This window comes from Maniola hyperantus, chromosome 15, assembly GCF_902806685.2.
Source record: "Maniola hyperantus chromosome 15, iAphHyp1.2, whole genome shotgun sequence".
NCBI classification, from domain to species: domain Eukaryota; kingdom Metazoa; phylum Arthropoda; class Insecta; order Lepidoptera; family Nymphalidae; genus Maniola; species Maniola hyperantus.
This window is the reverse complement of record NC_048550.1, coordinates 2,756,417-2,776,817: the sequence shown is the minus strand read 5'-3', so window position 1 is coordinate 2,776,817 and position 20,401 is coordinate 2,756,417. Positions and strand designations below refer to the sequence as shown.

The 20,401-nt window shown below is 38.5% G+C and overlaps 1 protein-coding gene across 2 annotated transcripts in view; it reads left to right on the top strand.

Annotated features, from left to right (window-relative positions):
• LOC117988754 (calmodulin-like) overlaps nucleotides 1-20,401 on the top strand; it is a 178,605-nt gene that overhangs the window by 58,991 nt on the left and 99,213 nt on the right. The gene's annotated exons all lie outside the window — the stretch shown is intronic.

Sequence of the window (20,401 nt, the reverse complement as noted above, 5' to 3'; positions counted from 1 at the left end):
GTTTCAAACGTTAAATTTGAATTTAATAAATTATAGAAGTCCTGTTGAAAACCAAAATTTAGCAGGTTCTCTGTAGTACTTAAAGACAAATATTTCCATATAAAAATTATTTGCCAAGTCAGAAATTTTAGTATTAAATAATTCGTTTTAGACTTTTATTTCGGCTTATTTCAAGATTTTATTTGATCGAGTGAAGTAATTCCTATTGTGTATCAAAGTAGCACATTCTTTAGACAATGTCTTTAGGTATATTGTATATTTTTAGCAAGGCCATTATTTAATAGTAAATACCTAAAACATTTGATCTAGAAAATCAGTTTTTTCCGCTTAGCTGATCAACGAAAAAAGTTCCAAAATTGATTTGAATTTTCATAATTGATACAATATAATATTAATTTCTTTATGAAAGTGAGATTCAAGTTATATAATGTTTAAATTACTTCCTTGGGGCTACCTGCGTCAAAATGTCTAACATGTAACGCCTGCCAGTGACGTCGATGCCTCGTCGCGACGTCTTCTTAGAATTTCCCTACGATGACGTCGATTAAAGGTCAAGATTTAGTCATCTCACTCTAGATCACTGTGACCTTAGGTACCGAATTATAGGAGTGTGTCTAGCAACAAAAAGTCCGGTTTATCGGCGTACCCGTAATCCCCCGGGCTTAGCATTACACGAGTAATTTTCCGCCCCTCTAGCGCTCTTGTTTCATTACCGATTACCGGGTAATGGTGTCGTCACGGTATCGTGCTCACGGTATATTAAAAATCGGTCAGGTGCGATTCAGACTCGCACACGCAGGGTTCCGTACCATCGTATAAGATTATACTTATACTTTTTTATATACATGGTTGCCTTTTCGATTTGTTGCTATAGCGGTAATAGAAATACACACTCAATTCTCTACCTGTTACGGTTCATGAGATACAGCTTGCTGACAGACAAACAGACGGACAGCGTAGGCTTTGTAGTAGGGTCCCGCGGTCTAGCGTTCTGGTTACATCCTGTATAATTTTAAAAGATAAACATTATCGTATATTGTTACTCCAGCGTAAAACAGCCTTAAGCAGACATACCTAAGTAATTAGTTTTCAGTGTAACTGCTAGTACGCGTGAACATATCAAAGCACATAGCTAATTGCGCGTTAATTCAATTATTAACTACATAGCGACTGCACTTAAATGCTTGATTAAATAATTCCTAGCTGTAGCAATGTTAAGGTAAATGCACATTGCACAGAGCTGCTGATCTACTGGCAATCTTTTTTTTATTCTGATACAAGTTAGCCCTTAACTGCGATCTTATCTGATGGAAAGTGATGATGCGGTCTGATGGAAGCGGGCTAACATGGAAGGGGTATGGCAGTTTTATTAAACCCATCATACCCCATATCGGTTTCTAACACGGCATCGTACCAGAACGCTCAATCGCTTCGCAGCACGGCTTTGCCGTAGGGTGGTAACTAGCAATGGCCGAAGCTTTCCACCATACAGACTTTTTTACTGGCGGTCTAGAATTTCAAGCATGCACAATGAGCCAACTAACAATAGTCCATACTGCAATTTTTAAGGCCACGGTATTTAGGTGCGTTGACGGATTAATACACCGTTTGGCTTGTGAGCTTTACTCGACAATTATATCATCCGCATACCTAATGACTAACTTTTATAATATCGAGCGTATTTGCAGTCAGTTTTATATGATCGAGCCTCAATTAGTTTTTTAGTGTGTAGTGGAATAGCTAGTAAGTAATTACATGAAGACATTAAAAGCACCTAGCATAATTGCAAGTTAAATTAACTAATAGCTACAGTACATAGCACCTTCACTCGCAGGACGCTCGACCGAAATTGGCAGCGCACGTGGGTAACATGTCTGCTTTTTACTTGACATTGTATGAGAAAGTTGAGAGGCACGATGATTTTCACCGAAATCAAGCGCGCGAAAAGGGTTTAGGAAAAGTATTTTTGAGAAAAAACTGCTGAATTTATGTTTGCAAAGTAAAGTTATTTCAACTAATGAATAAATAAACTACGTCTAATGATAAATTGTTTTAGAATTTTCATATCCCTAATCTTATTTATTTACGCCCAAAGTTGTCATTGATTTAGTGTTAAAATAGGAATCTTTTGAGCCTCGTAACTTTTAAAACTATTTTTTTTTCAATGTTTTATATATCAATAAACCTAGATAATGACGAGATAAATCGATATAATTCTTAGTTTTGTGCGTACAGTATCGAATAGTGTTGTAATTTCCCTCCTACGTTTGTATGAAGAAAGCACCGAACTGAGTCCCCTTAAATGCCTGGTTAAATAATTCATAGCGATGTTAAGGTGCATTAGAGCGATCTGTTGGCGTCTTTTTTACCGCGGTCTAGAATTTCAAGCATGCGCAAAGAGCCCACGAGCCATACCTCCAGTTTTAAGACCGCGGTATTTTAATTTAGTTAATTTAATTATTTAATTTAGGTATTTTAATTAAGAATTCAATTCAGTTCCATTCAATTAAAATCATTTATTCAAAGTAGGTACAGATACAGATGATAGTGGTGATAAATTTAGTTACGTTCACTTAAAACTAAAGCTACGAGGGTTTCAAACGCGCCCAGGTCTGAGACCAGCGGTTTTACTCGCCAGTGGTTCACGCGCTTAACGACTAACTTAATAACATCGAGAAGAACGTTTTTGCAGTCAGTTTATACGACCGAGCCTTAATTAGTTTTCAGTGTAATAGCTTGTAAGCAATTACGTGAAGTATGTAGCTGATTGCACGTTATTTCAAGTAGGTAATAGCTACATAGAGCCTGTACTTAAACCCTTGATTAAATAACTCGTAGTGGCATTAAGGTTATAGCATTCCAAAGGGCCGCTGACGTAGCAAAAAAAGAATAAACGTTTATTTTGTAAATTATGCTACACTAGCCAATGCCCGCGACTTTGTCCGAATTGGTTTTTTTAAAAATCCCGCGGGAACTTTTCGATTTTCCGTGATAAAAAGTAGCGTATGTCACCCTCCAGGTCTTCAACTATATCCATGCAAAAACACGTCGATCCTTTGCTCCGTTAGGACGTGATTGAAGGACAAACCAACAAACAAACACACTTTCGCATTTATAATATGGGTAGGGATGTTATCCACACGTGGGACGGACATACATACATACAGGTCAACCACATAACTAACCCTCCTTTGGGCTTCGTCGCAGTCGGTCAAAAATGAGGCTGTTGCGGTTCTTGCGGCTCGTCGAGTGGTGTGCGATAACCTTTACATAGACGTGGTGTGAAATATATAATTGCTGTCTACTAATGTACATGCTATGTTCAAAGTTTTTTAAGTGTTATCCAAGGTTTCTGTTTGAAATAATCGTTTACACAAATTTTAGACTAGACTAGGGTAGACAGTGAAATAAAGACAAGGTAGAGCTTTGAATATAATAATGCCTTGTTCAGTGTTATCCATACTAATATTATAAATTAGAAAGTGTGTCTGTCTGTCTGTCTGCTAGCCTTTCACGGCCCTTTCGTTCAATCGATTTTGACGAAGTTTGGTACAGAGGTAAGCTTGCATACCGGGAAAGGACATAGGCTACTTTTTATCCCGTAAAACCGAAGAGTTCCCATGGGATTTTAAAAGACCTAAATCCACGCGGACGAAGTCGCTGACATCATCCGTATATTCCGTAAAGTCATAATTTTCCGGGATAAAAGTAGCCAATGTCTTTCCCTGGGATGTAAGCTAACTGTATCTAACTTTCATCAGAATCGGTTAAATTGTTGGTCCGTGAACAGCTAGCAGACAGACCGACAGACACACTTTCGCATTTATAATATTAAAAGTATGGATTATGAATAGGCACCGAGATGGGCGTTTTCAGAAATGCCTGTAAATCCAATACCTACTCGTATACAAAAATAATATTTCCCGGCCAAACAGGTATTATCGCATTTGTATTTGCCGCCTTTCGAAATGGAAGTCGTGTTGCGAGGCAGCGATCTTGAGTCGATTGTATAAATTCGGGTGGTAGATGGTTTTTAATTTTCAATTTCAATTATTCTTTATTTAAAGGTATAAACCCAATACAATATATAAACTTAAAACTAAAATACAATAAAAATAAATAACTAAATGACAATAGGTAGGTATATCACATGACCATTTTAATTAAGTAAGTAGTTTATTTGCTCTGTTCATTATGGGGTTTTGTATAGACGGCGGGATTTCGAAGTTGTCGGTATCGACGGTAAACTAAACCAGCGGGCCAGAAGTTAGTATCCAAAAACGTGTTTATTTTACTCGTCGGTATTGTTATTTTAAATGAATTGAATGACGTTTCGTTAAATTGTTTGAGCATCTCAACTTGGCTGCATAGTTCGCCCCTATCCTTAAAATGGTCAATAATATCAGCTACAGAGACGGACTTCATAACTCTAGAAACGTAGATAGAACATTGAGATTCAACTACGCGAATCTTGCCCGTTGTTTCCAACGTTCCTCGCAAATTATTATAATGCTTTCGTTTTTTATTTCGTACTAGTGTAAACTCGTCATCACTCGGTTTCAGCTTTGAACCGCTCTCAACATGCACGCAGCTAGTCTCGTTCCAACTCGAGACTCGACTTGACTATTAAAAATGTGTACGCTCGTCCGGCTGGGTGAGGCGAGGATCGTACACACGCAAACAATGATCGGTAGAATTGTATTTTTATAGCACACACAAAGTTTAATCTTATTATAAGTAATTACTGTAGAACGTAACATAAGTGATCTTATTAATTATTATTGAATCTTTACAGGCCGTGACCTAGAGTCCGTGTGTGGTCTGTGTCCGCAGACTCACAACCTCTGAAATGCCAAGTCCCTTTTCGCTGGGTACCAGAGCACAACCGCTCTACCGACCACAGCGAAAAGGGACGGCATTATTATGCCGCCACAAATGCTTTTTGTGTTTAGGTCGCCATTTTGATTGAGTGGTTGCAATAGCAATTGTGCCCTAATGCAGTCAATATAGCAGTTGGGTTATTATAAAAGGTAAAACTCTCGATAAGCATATAATTCGCGTCTTGATTAATATTTAACTTCACTTCTGGTATGTTTATACAGGTAGCAAGTTGACTCTTGATAAATGATATTTCAAACTCAATGTGGCACCTGCCAGGCCGCTGATATGAAATGCGAAATGTAATACTGTATTAATGTATTATGCATTCGGTGGGCGGCGTTTCGCCAACATCCAATTATGGTAATCTCGACTCAATATGAAATAAGCTTTTGATATATATGTCACTCTCAGGGATAAAATCCGGAACGAGGAAATTCGCAGAAGAACAAAAGTGACCGACATAGCTCAAAGGATTAGCGAGTGATGAAATGATGGCAATGGGCAGGTCATGTCTGTCACAGAACCGACGGCCGATGGAGCAGACGTGTTCTGGAGTGGAGACCGCGCACCGGTAAGCGCAGTGTGGGACGACCTCCAGCCCGCTGGACCGATGACCTGAAGAAGGTGGTGGGGAGCGGGTGGATGAGGAAGGCTGAGGACCGTGTTTGGTGGCGTGCTCTTGGAAAGGCCTATGTCCAGCAGTGGACGCAAACAGGCTGATGGATTGGATTGGATTGGATATCAGTATCACGCACTGTTCGTGTTGCCAATGTCATACGGGTCTCAGTCTGAGACATGGTGACATGGATTTGCAAGAAACGTTGACTTATTATAGTAAGTACCTACTTGCTGATAGCTTTTTCAGTTACCTATTCTGTTCTGTTCCCTCTATTGCCCGTTTAGTTACTCTGAGTTTTCCTTTCAAACCAGTGATATGATATCACTACTCCTATTATAAATGGGAAAGTGTTTATTTGTTGGTTTGTTGGTTTATTGGTTTGTTGGTTCACGTCGCAATGGAGCAACGGATCAGCGTGATTTTTTGCATGGGTATAGTCAAAAACCTGGAGAGTGATATAGGCTGCTTTTAACCCCGGAAAATCAAAGAGTTTCCACGGGATTTTAAAAACCTAAATCCACGCGGACGAAGTCGCCGGCATCATCTAGTAAAGTATATTTTTATTTCATATGTCTCGAAATGAATGCATAAATCAGGGGGCACGGCAGTGCCCCCGCCAAGACGAGCCAAACTAAAGGACGGGGCACTACGTACCTTTTCTCGAAGCGTTTCGTCGTATTTTCGAGCAGTCATAGCTTCGGTCTGGATGACGCTAGAAACAAGTCTCTAAGCAAAAAAATGTCTCGACGCTCAAGCTCAAGTCGAGACACTTAAGCGTTAAAGAAAAAAACCCTACCAAGTTTGAGTCGGATTCACACACGAAGGATTCCGTACCAATCGTACAAGAAATAAAGCTTTTTTGTGATGAATACTTTCCTACTTCAGATCACGAGTGTAGCTACCACTCTAACAGGAGCCAAGACGCTGCTAGCTAGGGGAAGTTTACTTTGAAAATTTACATTTCAAACTAACTGGAGTTCTAGGTTTAGTATGAGGTCTTACATCGCATCAACGTTGATAGAATTCGAGCGTCGAGACACTTCAGCATTAAAGAAAAAAAGGCTGCCAAGTTCGAGTTGGACTCGCACACGAAGGCTTCCGTACCATTCGTACAAGAAATAAAGCTTTTTAATTTTTTTTTGGTAACGTAACCACAAGTTTCGGATTTTTTTGCTTAGAGACTTGTTTCTACTTAACTATCAAAGTTGTACCGGTGGCTAGACTATTGTGCTGATGACGCCACCGGTACAACTTTGATAGCTTATATCTCGGAACCGTGACGCTTCGGAAGATTTTATCACATATAATACTTGTTTGTGTTGATGTAGCTATTGGTTAGTACAGTTTTTATGCGTGGCCGCTATTTTGAAAAAAAGAAGTAAAATGGCGGATTACTAGGTAGGCCAAAATATTCAAAGCCCTTTGTGCAATGGGAAATCTGAGAACTCTTCGGGAATCATATTATTGTGATGATGAAAGCATTTATAAAGCTCAAGTTTGTTCATACTTCTACAGCCAGCGGCGCTCCAGTACAGCGGAAACGTTGCGAAGTTAAAATCGATGGTACTGAATTTTTTAACTTAAAATTAAGGAGCTTAAGATCAATTTTACTCTGATGTTTTTATGTTTCAATCTCGAATTCTATCAACGTTGGATGATAAGTAAAATCTCATACTAAGCACATTGATCTTCCTTCCTATCTCCTCGCTCGGTTTGCATAAGACTTTCTTTTGTTTCATTCCTATCCCTAGTAATTACTTATTATAACTTCTTCTTGAGAATGAAACTGAAAGGAGGTTGACGAAGTTGGAACCAGCTATTTTAAAAACCTACAACGATAGCACAACCTAATGGTATTCTAATGGGCAGTTGGCTTAAAAATAATTAAATGGATACATGGATACCTTACATGCAACTATTATTAAGAATACTTATCTTTTTTTTAAACCCCTGCCGGGAATCGAACCAGGGACCTCCCGTCGTCAAATATCTTAATTATATCTAAAGTAATCCATACTATCCATACTAATATTATAAATGCGAAAGTGTGTCTGTGTCAGACAGACATGTCTGCTAGCTTTTTACGGCCCAATAATTCAATGGATTTTGATGAAATTTTGTACAGAGTTAGCTTATATCCCGGGGAAGGACATAGGCATACTTTTTATCCCGGAAAATTAAAGAGTTCCCACAGGATTTTCAAAAAACTTAAATCCACGCGGACGAAGTCGCGGGCATCATCTAGTCTAATATAAGGGAGGATCTAGTTTTGATTCAAGATGACTATTTCTAAATTGGGTCTGGTCTGGTCTGGTGGCAGGTTTCAGCCACCACTTTACCCCACTTAGTAGGTACCTATGTTATATGGATATGTATCACTTTTGTTATGATCAAATTAATTCATAAAACAAACGTGCACATTTCAAACTTAAGTTTCACCATACGCAATATTTAATGGGAGTTTTGGAAATATCTACAAGCACATTTAGCGGAGAAAAAAATGTTTTTCAATAACCCTTTTTAAGATAAGGAAAAATTTAAGGCTATCTATATTCTATTTATGCTGTTGTTTGTCCAATATTAGAGTTTCGGCGTCGCACAAATCCTTTATTTTATTGCCTTGGATATTACTGACTCCCCCTTGGCAAAAATCCAAATACTGACACTGAGGGACGTTCTAGGATTAAGGAGATAAATTCTTGGAGCCTCAATAGCTCATCGGTCAAAGGAGCAGACAGAAATTTGAAAGGTCGACAGTTCAAACCCCACCCGTTGCACTATTGCCGTACCTACAGCAGATAGCTATTATGACGTAGGCACCCGCTAAGAATTTTTTTTTGATAATTCAACCCCTAAGGGGTGAAATAGGGGTTTGAAATTTGTGTAGTCCACGCGGACGAAGTCGCGGCAATAAGCTAGTTACTATATTAAATACTAGAAGATGCTCGCGACTTCTTCCGCGTGGATTTAGGTTTTAAAAAATCCCGTGGGAAATCTTCGATTTTCCGGAATCAAAATAGCCTATGTCCTTCCACGCTAGCTATCTCTGACCACCGTACCGGCAAAGCCGTGCCATCAAGCGATTTAACGTTCCGGTACGATGCCGTGTAGAAACCAAAAGGGGTATGAGCACAGAATAATATAATTGGTATGGGTTTCATAAAAAACTGCTATACTCCTTCCAGGTTAACCCGCTTCCATCTTAAATTGCATTATCACTTACCACCGGGTGAGATTGCAGTCAAGGGCTAACTTGTATCTGAATAAAAAAACCGGCCAAGTGCGAGTCAGGCTCGCGCAATGAGGGTTCCGTACTACAGTCGTATTTTTTCGACATTTTGCACGATCATTCAAAAACTATGATGCATAAAAATAAATAAAAATCTGTTTTAGAATGTACAGGTGAAGGTGAAGAAGGTGACCTTTCATATGATACCCCACATCATATTGTCACTCACTTCGAAAGTTGAAAATACTAATTATTAGTAATTATTCATGACCGCAATTTAATTTTTTTTGTGTGATCTAACCCTAAATTCACGGTTTTCAGATTTTTCCCCAAATGTCATCTATAAGATCTACCTACCTGCCAAATTTCATGATTCTAAATCAACGGGAAGTACCCTGTAGGTTTCTTGACAGACAGACGGACAGACAGACAGACAGACAGACAGACAGACAAAGTGATCCTATAAGGGTTCCGTTTTTTCTTTTGAGGTACGGAACCCTAAAAATATCAAATAATTAAGGAATGGCTATATTCTTATCTCATAAGACCACATCAATATAAAGGGAGCTCACAATTTATCCAATACTAAGAAAGTCGGCATTTCGCAAATCAACGCAAAATTTGTGCAAAATACTGTATGTAGAAACTCTCGGATTGTGTTGACGTTACCATTTTCTTTTTATGTTACTGAGCTGCCTGTCTTGCGATTTATTTATCGAAAAACTGTTTGCACAGTCCTATATTTGCTCGATGCGATGTCATGTATAAATCGATTAAGCTAGGGTTTTCTATACTGTATCCAAGGAGAGAATATAGGGCTCTCTCTGTTACGTCATTCCATACAAATGACAAAGACAAAATAAAAACTCAGTGGCGTTATAAGTCCCACAAATTGCTAATACGCGTGGCCACCATTTTAGTGACGTTAGCACTAGACTAAAGTTTCGAGTTGATCGTATATACGTCAAATGACGTAATTTCGATGATAATGAGACATGGTTCCAGCGCAATAGCAATTTGCGGGACTTAACCATTTTGAGTCGCTGCCGCTATAACAAAAATATTTTACTTACAACAAAAATTTAAAATGGCCGCGACGAAAAATTAAAAAATTAAAAAGTGTTATTTTTTGTACGATGATGAGATACGACCTACTCCGACTCGCACTTGACCGATTTTTAGATAAAATCCGTTTAAAAAATAATCACCGCTAAAGTACATTTTTCCTTAGATTGCTAAAAAAAATAAACAAATCGCTGAAACCTTGTCGGAGAAAGGTTTCAATATTTACTCTCATGTGGAAATATTGAAACTAGATGGTAGTAGCAATAAAGCTACCATTTTATAATGGTGCTTTATGGTAGAAAAAAAAAAAAATGTGGAAATATTATGAAATATCTCATTACTACCCCAAAAATATTCCTATCAATCACTACCTCACTATCCATAACATAAATGCGAAAGTGTGTTTGTTTCTTAATTTTTTGGTTTGTCCTTCAATCACGCTCCAACAAAACAATCGACGTGATTTTTGGCATGAATATACTCGTAGTTAAAGACCTACCGAGTGACATTCGCTACTCTTTATCCCGGAAAATCAAATATTTACAACTGGATTTTTAAAAACCTAAATGTGTAATATATGGAAGATGTCACGTCCCTTACAAATGAAGAATACGCAACAGAGAGAGAGAGAGAGAGAGATAATTATGAAACATGATAATGACACCTTAATGATGTAAATGATAAGACTCAAGTGGTACCCTTGTTAAAACAATCTCGGGAACAAAGTTCTCGTCGCCCACGGGTATCGCGCCCACTCATCTGGCATTTACAAAACATTTATAATTTAATTTTCATCTCGCATTTACAAAGATAATTTCTGAAGATACCTGATGATAACAAGAAGAATCTCTTTAATAAATGTTTCTACCCACTAACCCTTTTGTCTGGTGAGAGGCTTAGTTACCACTTACCATCATATCGGCAAAGCTGTGTCGCCAAGGGATCTAGAGTTCCGGTACGATGCCGCGTAGAAACCGATCAGGGTTTAATGAAACTGACATACCCCTACCAAGTTAGCCTGCTTCCATCTTAGACTGCCTCATCACTTACCACCAGGCGAGATCGCACTCAAGGGCTAACTTGTAATGGATTAAAAAAAACAATCGGAGACCATCTTCAGCGCATGGCAAGAGGTTCCGGGAACTCTGAAGTGCGCCGATGCCTCTCTTGCGTGACGCTATTAGATTCATCCTGAAGGATATACTCCCCTGGCTCCATGCACCTTCCAAAAAGGCACCACAGCTTGTGCCTCAGCAAGCTACCGTCTTCCCAAGTACGCCGGCCAGAGCCTTAATCCAGCCACTTGCGACCCCGAGGTCAGGGAGGAAGGATTAGGTAAAATATAAAAAACCGGCCAAGTTCGAGTCAGATTCGCGCACTGAGGGTTCCGTACTACAATCGTATTTTATCGACATTTTGCACGATAAATCAAAAACTATTAGGCATAAAAATATAAAAAAATCTGTTTTAGAATGCACAGGTAAATAAAACCCTTTCATATGATACCACTTGATATAGTTATCTTATTTCGAAAGTTGAAAATGAAAATACTAATTTTATGTTCATGACGACAATTTTTTTTTTGTGTGATGTAACCACAAATTCACGGTTTTCAGATTTTCACCCTAATGTCTGCTATAAAACCTACCTACCTGCCAAATTTCATGACTCTAGGTCAACGGGAAGTACCCTGTAGATTTCTTGACAGACCAACAGACAGGCAACAAAGTGATCCTATAAGGGTTCCGTTTTTCCTTTTGAGGTAGGTACGAAACCCTAAAAATATTCGTAGCATTTTATATCTTTGTAGGCAGATACCCTGTCGGTCCCAACTCGTCAATTTGGTAAGGTAGCATAAATCATCCCTGAATTATCCCTAAATCATCCCAAACTAAAGAAACTCGACTAAAAATAAATGTCGAGTATACATTTCTACGGTTCATTGCGTCATCTAACATTTTGGGACCTTTCCTTTTTCAAGGTTTTCTTAATTACTTTCTTACGAAATCCTCAAAAGGAGAAGTAAGATTTAATCTTAATGAGATGTTTAGAAAATAGGATCACTAACCATATTATAAATGGGAAAGTGTGTTTGTTTGTTGGTTTGTAATTCAATCACGTAGCGACGGAGCAACGGATTGACATGATTTTTTGCATGTGTATATTCAAAGACCTTGAGAGTGACATATGCTACTTTTTATACCGGAAAATCAAAGAGTTTCCACGGGATTTTCAAAAACCTAATTCCACGCGAACGAAGTCGCGGGAATCAGCTAGTCATTTATAATTTGGATTTCTTGTTCATTTGTTGTTTATCCACTGTAATTTTTTTCTCCGCTCTACCTCCTTATTAGGTACTAGATGATGCCCACGACTTATGATCATTCTATGGCAAAAACTGATTCACTGACATAACAATGACTACTGACTTCTGTAAGTTATTGCTAGCGGTCACTAACGTAAAGCGGTGATAGCTTCGGCCTATTCGGTAAATAGTTCGACTTTGCACCCAGGCACGGACCTCTAACTTTTCAGAGTTATAACGGTCATGGAAACCTGGACCAGAGGGTTCTCTATAATGTACTCAAACGTGTATAAAGTCTGTCAATCCGCACTGGACAGCGTGGCAGCCTGTGGTCTAAGCACTTCTCATTCTGAGAGGCGACCCGTACTATATGCTCGCGACATCATCCGCGCGGACTACACAAATTTCAAACCCCTATTTTCAACCCTCAGGGGTTGAATTTTCAGAAATCCTTTCTTAGCGGATGCCTACGTCATAATAGCTATCTGCATGCCAAATTTCAGCCCGATCCGTCCAGTAGTTTGAGCTGTGCGTTGATAGATCAGTTACCTTTTCCTTTTAGATATTTAGATTTAAGTAAGATCCTTACTGACTAGGTACAAAACGGGCCAAGTTATAAAGAGTCTAAAGTATTTTCCGACATCTAGCAAGTTTGTTTCATTAAGGATCAAGAAAGGCAATTTACGTTGGCATGTAGAACAACTTTTCCTTTTAGCTAAGGTTAATCAAACTGTCTTAACGGCTATGGTTTTGCAATTAATCTTTGAAGATCGTTTTGTGCGGTGTATAAAATAAATAGATATGTTTACTTAAAATATCGTATCAGTCCATACTAAGAGCTAGCGCGCACTACGGTAAATTTCTGTTCGTTTTTTTTTTCCGCAAAATCTGTGAACTATGTGGATGTGCGCGCACTGCGGAATTAATTCCGCACCGGATTTTGATACATTTAGAGCCAGCACGCTCCACGATGTAGTGAGTTCTTGTTCTTTGTCTTCTCTCTCTGGGCTGGTTTCCGCACTTAAACGTTTCCGTCTGTTCCGGCTTCATGGAATGAGGTCGGGGAACCCAAATGGCGCTCGCGTTGCTCTGCCACGCGATGTGGTGAGTTGCGGTGCGTTTTAAAATCCGTAAATTTGAATTTAAATGTATGATAGTCCGGTGCGGAATTAATTTTGCAGCGCGCGCGCTTCTATGTAGTTCTATAGTTCACAGATTTTGCGGAAAATACGTACGGAAATATACCGTGGTGCGCGCTAGTTACGGATTTTAAACACACCGCAACTCACCGCACCGTGGTGCGCGCTAGCTCTAACAGATGTAGGTATATATAAAAGAGAAATACCACTCACTCACTGACTGACTGACTGACTAATCACAAAATCTCAGAAACTATAAAGCTTAATAACTTGAAATTTGGAAGGTAGGTTCTTTCTAGGACGTAGGTGGCAGCTAAGAAACGGTTTTAATAAATTCCCCCCCTAAGGGTGCGAAAGGGGGGGTCGAAAGTTGTATGAAAGTCCTATGTTTTTGGAGTTAGAGACGTGAAAATCGACATTAAGGTTATTAACTTTAAATAATAAAAATATGTATAAGTTAATTTGGGAAATTCCCCCCTTAAGGGTGGTAAAATAGGGGGGAAAAGTTTTTATAGAAAAGTTTAACAATTGTTATTTTTACTTGTGAAACGAAGGCTATTTCTACGGGACAGGTATCAGATAAGAAAGGATCTAACTAAAATCCCCCCTAAGGGAGTAAAATGGGGGTGGAAGGGTTATATGAAAATCCTATGTTTTTTAAGTTAGAGATATGAAAATTGGCATTTAGGTATTCTGGGTTCCGTGTCTTAAGGTGAGACTGAGTGAGTAGGTAAGTGAGGCCTTTTGCAGCGGGAAAATTTCAGATCTCATGAGAAACCAGTACGCGGACAAAGTCGCGGGCATCTGCTAGTATTATTATAGGGTTCTTCTTCTTCTTATTTTGCTTTATGGCTTACTACTGATAGTGCCACACCGAGCTATTATAGGGTTTATTATATGCAAAAGTGCATGACTGTCTGATAGGTAACTTTTTACGACCAATCCTCCTATTTGATGTTTGGTACAAAAAAAGCAAAAAAAAGCACAAAGACTATCTTGTATCTCGAAAGTTGAAAGAGTTCGCAAATCCCAGCGTGACGGACTATGGCCTACACTTTTCTCATTAGGAGAGGGGACAAATACTTAAAATTATGATACACTAGCTAATGCCCGCTATTTCACTCGCGTTGATTTAGGTTTTTGAAAACCCCATAGGAAATTTTCCGGGGAAAAAAGTGGCCTTTGTCACTCCTCAGGTCTTTAACTATATCTATGCAAAAAATCACGTCGATTTGCTCCGTTCCGACGTGATTGAAGAAAAAACCAATAAACCAACAAACAAACACACTTTCGCATTTATAATAATATGGGTAGTGATTTTAATTAAATTTGAATACCAAACAAACCTTTTTATTACTCAAGATAAGTAAAAGCGAAGTAATTGAATTGCGGACTGCGGACGGACGACCTTTGTGCCCTTTGTCAATTTGTGGCATCATAGCTGAGATTGTTTCATAATAAAAAAAGGCCAAGTGCGAATCAGACTCGCGCACTGAGGGTTTCGTACTACAATCGTATTTAATCGACATTTTGCACGATAAATAAAAACTACCTACTTACTAGATCTCGTTCAAAACAATTTTCGGTGGAAGTTTGCATGGTAATGTACATCACGTCATATTGTTTTTTGTTTTATCATTCTCTTATTTTAGAAGTTACAGACCTCAATATCATTTTTGAAGACCTATCCTTAGATACCCACACGTATGGGTTTGATAAAAAAAAATTGAGTTTCAGTTCTAAGTATGGGGAACCCCCAAAAATTTTTTTTTTGTTGTGAAAATCTTAATGCGGTTCACACAATACATCTACTTACCAAGTTTCAACAGTATAGTTCTTATAGTTTCAGAAAAAATTGGCTGTGACACACGGACGGACAGAGACAGACAGACAGACATGACGAATCTATAAGGGTTCCGTTTTTTGCCATTAGGCTACGGAACCCTAAAGACCACTTACAATGCCTTTGTATCGGATGTTCTTTGTCGTGTCGATGCAATTTATCAGATAAAAGTAACCTATTAACGTTGAACATTTTGAACCCTTCAAGTGACTGTTAAATTAACGCAAAACACAGCTTATACCCGTGTGTTGCGCTAAATTCTTCATACGTATGGCTAAGGTTTGGAATACTCTTCCACGATATGGTTTCCTACAAATTACACCCCGGGGATCTTTAAAACAAGAGTGAATAGGCATCTTCTAGGCAAACGCGGCGTTTGCCTATAATGAATTTAAAAAAAAAACGGTGGGCTTAAAAGCATGAAATTTTGCACAAGGAAGACTAAGAAAGGATAGTGGGAAAGATAAAAAAAATTCATTCCCAAAGGGTCCATCCAATTTCAAATAAAATATAGGAGAATTTTTGAATTTGAAAAATGTTTTTTCCGGTTATTCATCAAAATGGGTTAAAAAAACCAAACAAAAACAAATAATGTACTTGTTCTCGAATTCGTAAATAATGCTTAGTAGGTACCTAATAGAAAAAAATAACATCTTGGCTTTCACGAAGGGACAAAACAGCTCTACGAGCTTATAAGTCTACGAGATTACATGTAGCGCCATCTATGGTAAATTTAGTAAACAACTACAAGCGGCTTTTCCTGAAAGCTGGAGCGTAGTTTTCAAGCTAAAACAAGCGTGTAACAAAAATAAATCGAGCTGTAACTCATAGATGGCGCTAGACGTAGTTTATTATACTAACAAAACAAAAACAAAACGCATTTAATTTAATACTGGTGCAATTCAGTCTAAACAATTTTTTACACTAATTATATATTTTAAAGTTTTAATTAAGTATTTAATACAATGAAAATAATAGCAAGTGGGTATAATATTGTTACTATGTCGTAGCACTCTCGTAGCTAAGTACCTACGAGTATATAATATATCACTATTGCTTTTTGCTACACAGAGACAACTACTAATAGCGACTACAGCTGTTATCGTGGTCAATAAAATCATCACCAACCCATCACCATTTGACTAATGATAACTGGCTTCTTTTCAGAATGATAAAAGCTTAAGTCATTGTCCTTCAGGCTGATAATTTGCACAATTTAGAAAATATTATGGAGAACTTACAGGTTGCAGATTTCCTCACGATGTTTTCCTTCAGTGTTAGTCTGGTAGTTAGGACCACGCGCGACGGCCTCTTATACATGATCAGGAGTCTATTGGTTTAATTCCGGACACCAACTTCTAAATTTTTGTCGTTATTTTGCGTTTTAAGCAATTAAAATATAAATTGATTTAACGCTAACAGAAATCATCGTAAGGAAACCTACATGCCTATGAGATTTCCAAAATGGTCGCAAAGGTGTGTAAAATCTACCAATCCGCACTTGGCCAGCATGTTGGATTATTTATGGCCAGCCCTTTTCATTCCGATACGAGGCCAATAGAAGAAAGATTTCAAAAAAATATCAGCAATGTTAATCATGTTAATCCCCTTCCCTGACCCTTTCCCCTCCAACTAAGCGTAAAGCTTGTGCGAGGAGTAGGTACGACAATAGTTCAACAGGTATTTGAACCGCCGACCTTTTGGAGTCGGCTTCTTAACGTTGTACTATTGAGCTATTGAGGATTGATTGAAAATATAACACTTGTGTTTTTTTTCAGGTACGTGTCATCGCCTTTGATGTTAGATACTGAAACGGTATTTCTTTTATATTATCTTTAAAGCTACCGCCACACCTGCGCGTCATGAACGCGGGATGCGGATGCGATGCGGGAGCGTCCACGACGCAAATATATACGTACATACCTACGATATTTCATGACTCTATACAATCCTTCGCGACTGTAACAATAGCTTAAGTGTGTATGGAGTCATGAAATATCCCTCTTCGCTGTCACTTTGGTTGCGCAAGTTTGTATGATGCTTAAGGCTGTAATAGCCGTACTAGTCAGAGTCGCTACTCGTTACTTAAGATTGAGTTAAAACGAGACAGATTTATGGAGAGATGTGCTCTGTCTCGTGTTAACTAAACTTAAACGACTCTGAGTACGGCTGTAAGAACCTTCAGCACCATTCCCATTTAAGTACATAAGGCTGACAATATTGGCTAGTTATAATAATTTTCTTCAGATTATGACACTGGATACTGTATTACAGTGATTTTGTCATTGGTAAATAAATAGAGATAGGTACAAGAGATAGCGGGTTTGTAGAGCATTGTCTGTGTCGTTGAGACCGACATAACGTCACATAGGTATGAGTGACAGAGACATGGAGACAACGCTCTAAAAATCCAAAATCTCATTCTAAAGGTACACTATTTTCTGCCGCGTACTGTAAAAAGCTGTGATAGCCTAGTGGTAAGGACGTCCACCTTCAAGGAGGTCGGGGGTTCGATCCCGGGCACGCACCACTAACTTTTCGGAGTTATGTGCGTTTTAATTAATTAAATAAGTATCACTTGCTTAAACGGTGAAGGCAAACATCGTGAGGAAACCTGCATGCCTGAGAGTTCTCTATAATGTTCTCAAAGATGTGTGAAGTCTACCAATCCGCACATGGCCAGCGTGGTAGACTATGGCCAAAACCCTTCTCACTCTGAGAGGAGACCAGTGTTCTGTAGTGAGCCGGCGATGGGTTGATCATGATGATGATGACTGTAACATTATGCTTCTATGGCTGAGATCTCCTACCTATTATAGAGAACTTTGTTTTTATTCAGACTTAAGACGCTGTTAAAAAGAGACAGCATTACATCGCCTTGTAAGTCTGAGCAAAGTCAAAGTACTATCGCACAAGGTAGGTAAATTCAGAATTATTAATTAGTCATTACGTCATAATTAAGGATTTCTCCACCTTAACTTGAAACTCGATGTTCAAAATTGAAATCATATTTCATACCTATCTATAGTCCAAAACTAGAAAAGGAAAATTTCCTTTATGATTAAAAAATAACTCACGTATCTACTTACTTTAATTTCGTTATGGCCGCGGCAGCAAATCATAAGAACGTAATGATATTTTCATCGCCAGCAGTCGAGATTCTACACTATCTTATTGGAAAATGGTACAATTTCCTCTTGGAATCGTTCGTAAATTGGAAACTGCAAACATTTTAACTCCCAGTAATGGAATTGTTTGGAAAAGCGCATTCGACGTCTGCGACATTATTCTTAAACCACTTCAAAAACCGGCCAAGTGTGAGACAGACTCGCACACTGAGGATTCCGTACTACAATCGTATTTTATCAACATTATGCACGATGAATCAAAAACTATTATTCCTGAAAATAAATAAAAATCTGTTTTAGTATGTACAGGTATTTCATAAATGACTCGTACTTGGTATAGCAATCTTACTTTGAAAGTCGAAAATAGCAATATTTGTTCATGAACACATTTTAATTTTTTTCTTGTGATGTAACCACGGATTCACGGTTTTCAGATTTTTCCCCTAATGTCTGCTATAAGACCGACCTACTTGCCAAATTTCATGATTCTAGGTCGACAGGAAGTACCCTGTAGGTTTCTTGACAGACCGACAGACAGACAACAAAGTGATCCTGTAAGGGTTCCGTTTTTCCTTTTGAGGTACCGAACCCTAAAAAATATTCTAAAAGTAATACAATCTTTAATTACCTCGGAATTTAAAAAAGTTTGCACTCGCTCACCGAGGGTTCCGTACCTTGGCTTTCTTGCCAAATTTCATGATTCTAGGTTCAGGGGAAGTCGCCTACAGGTTTTGAACTTGCTAGTGTCAAAATATTATGCTGCATAAAAGGCCTTTATCTTTTGACTGCGTTGATTTAGAAGTTTGATTTTTTACAGCTCCAAGGGATTGTAGATTTGAGTATTTCATATTAATTTCTTACTTGATACTTGTGTTCCTAAGAAAAAAGATCTTGACAGAGAAACAACGAAGTAACCCTACAAGGGTTCCTATTTCCTTTTGAGGTACGGAACCCTAAAAAAATCCACGCGAACGAAGTCGCTGGCATCATTTAGTATCACACAAAAATTAAATCATTGCATATAAGATATGCCTATTGGGCCGCATAAGAAAGCTCAGAGTCACTCAGCGGGCGATGGAGAGAGCTATGCTTGTTTCTCTACGTGATCAAACCAGAAATGAGGAGATCCGTAGGAGAACTAGAGTAACCGACATAGCTCAACGGGTTGCGAAGCTGAAGTGGCAATAGGCAGGGCACATAGTTCGTAAAACCGATAGACGTTGGGGTCCCAAAGTGCTGGAATGGCGACCTCGCACCGGAAGTCCCTACAAGAGACCTATGTCCAGCAGTGGACGTCTATCGGTTGATGATGATGATGATTAGTACCCTTATAAATGCGAAAGTGTGTTTGTGTGTTTGTTGGTTTGTCCTTCAATCACGTCGCAACAGTGCAACAGATTGACGTGATTTTTTGCATGGGTATAGATAAAGACCTGGAGAGTGACACAGGGTACTTTTTATCCTTAAAATCAAAGAGTTCCCACGGGATTTTTAAAAAACTTAATTCCTCGCGGACGAAGTCGCGGGCATCAGCTAGTGTAAGATATATTCTCCCTTCAAGGGACTATCATACGAATAATTTCAATAACAAAGGATAGGTACAAGCGCCGGTGGGTAAATATTGAGCTATACGGGGGTGCTACGCAGTGTTTGTTTAACTTTGGATTTAGCACCTGAGCTGTGATGAAGGGTTAAACCGTATGATAAAGCTATAAGTATTATTTTCTTTGTGTTTCTCTTTGGATTTCGCAATGATTTAGAATGGCTTTTCTGGCTTATTCCAACCATAACTTAGGTACCATTAGGTCATTGAAATAAAATGCTCAAGAAATGAAATATGTGCTTCAAATGCGGCCCGAAAAATATCAAAAAAGCTTATTTCAAGTTACTTAAAATTTTAGACTGCTTAGGTGTTAAGTTTTATCCATACTTCCATACTAATATTATAAATGCGAAAGTGTGTCTGTCTGTCTGTCTGTCGGTCTGTTAGCTTTTCACGGCCCATCCCTTTAACCGATTTCAATGAAATTTGGTACAGGGATAGCTTGCACCCTAGGGAAGAATATAGGCTACTTTTTATCCCGGAAAATTAATGAGATCCCATGGGATTTTAAAAACCTTAATCCACGCGGACGAAGTCGCGGGCATCATCTAGTTTTAATATAAATGTTTTTGTTGTCATTTGAAAAATT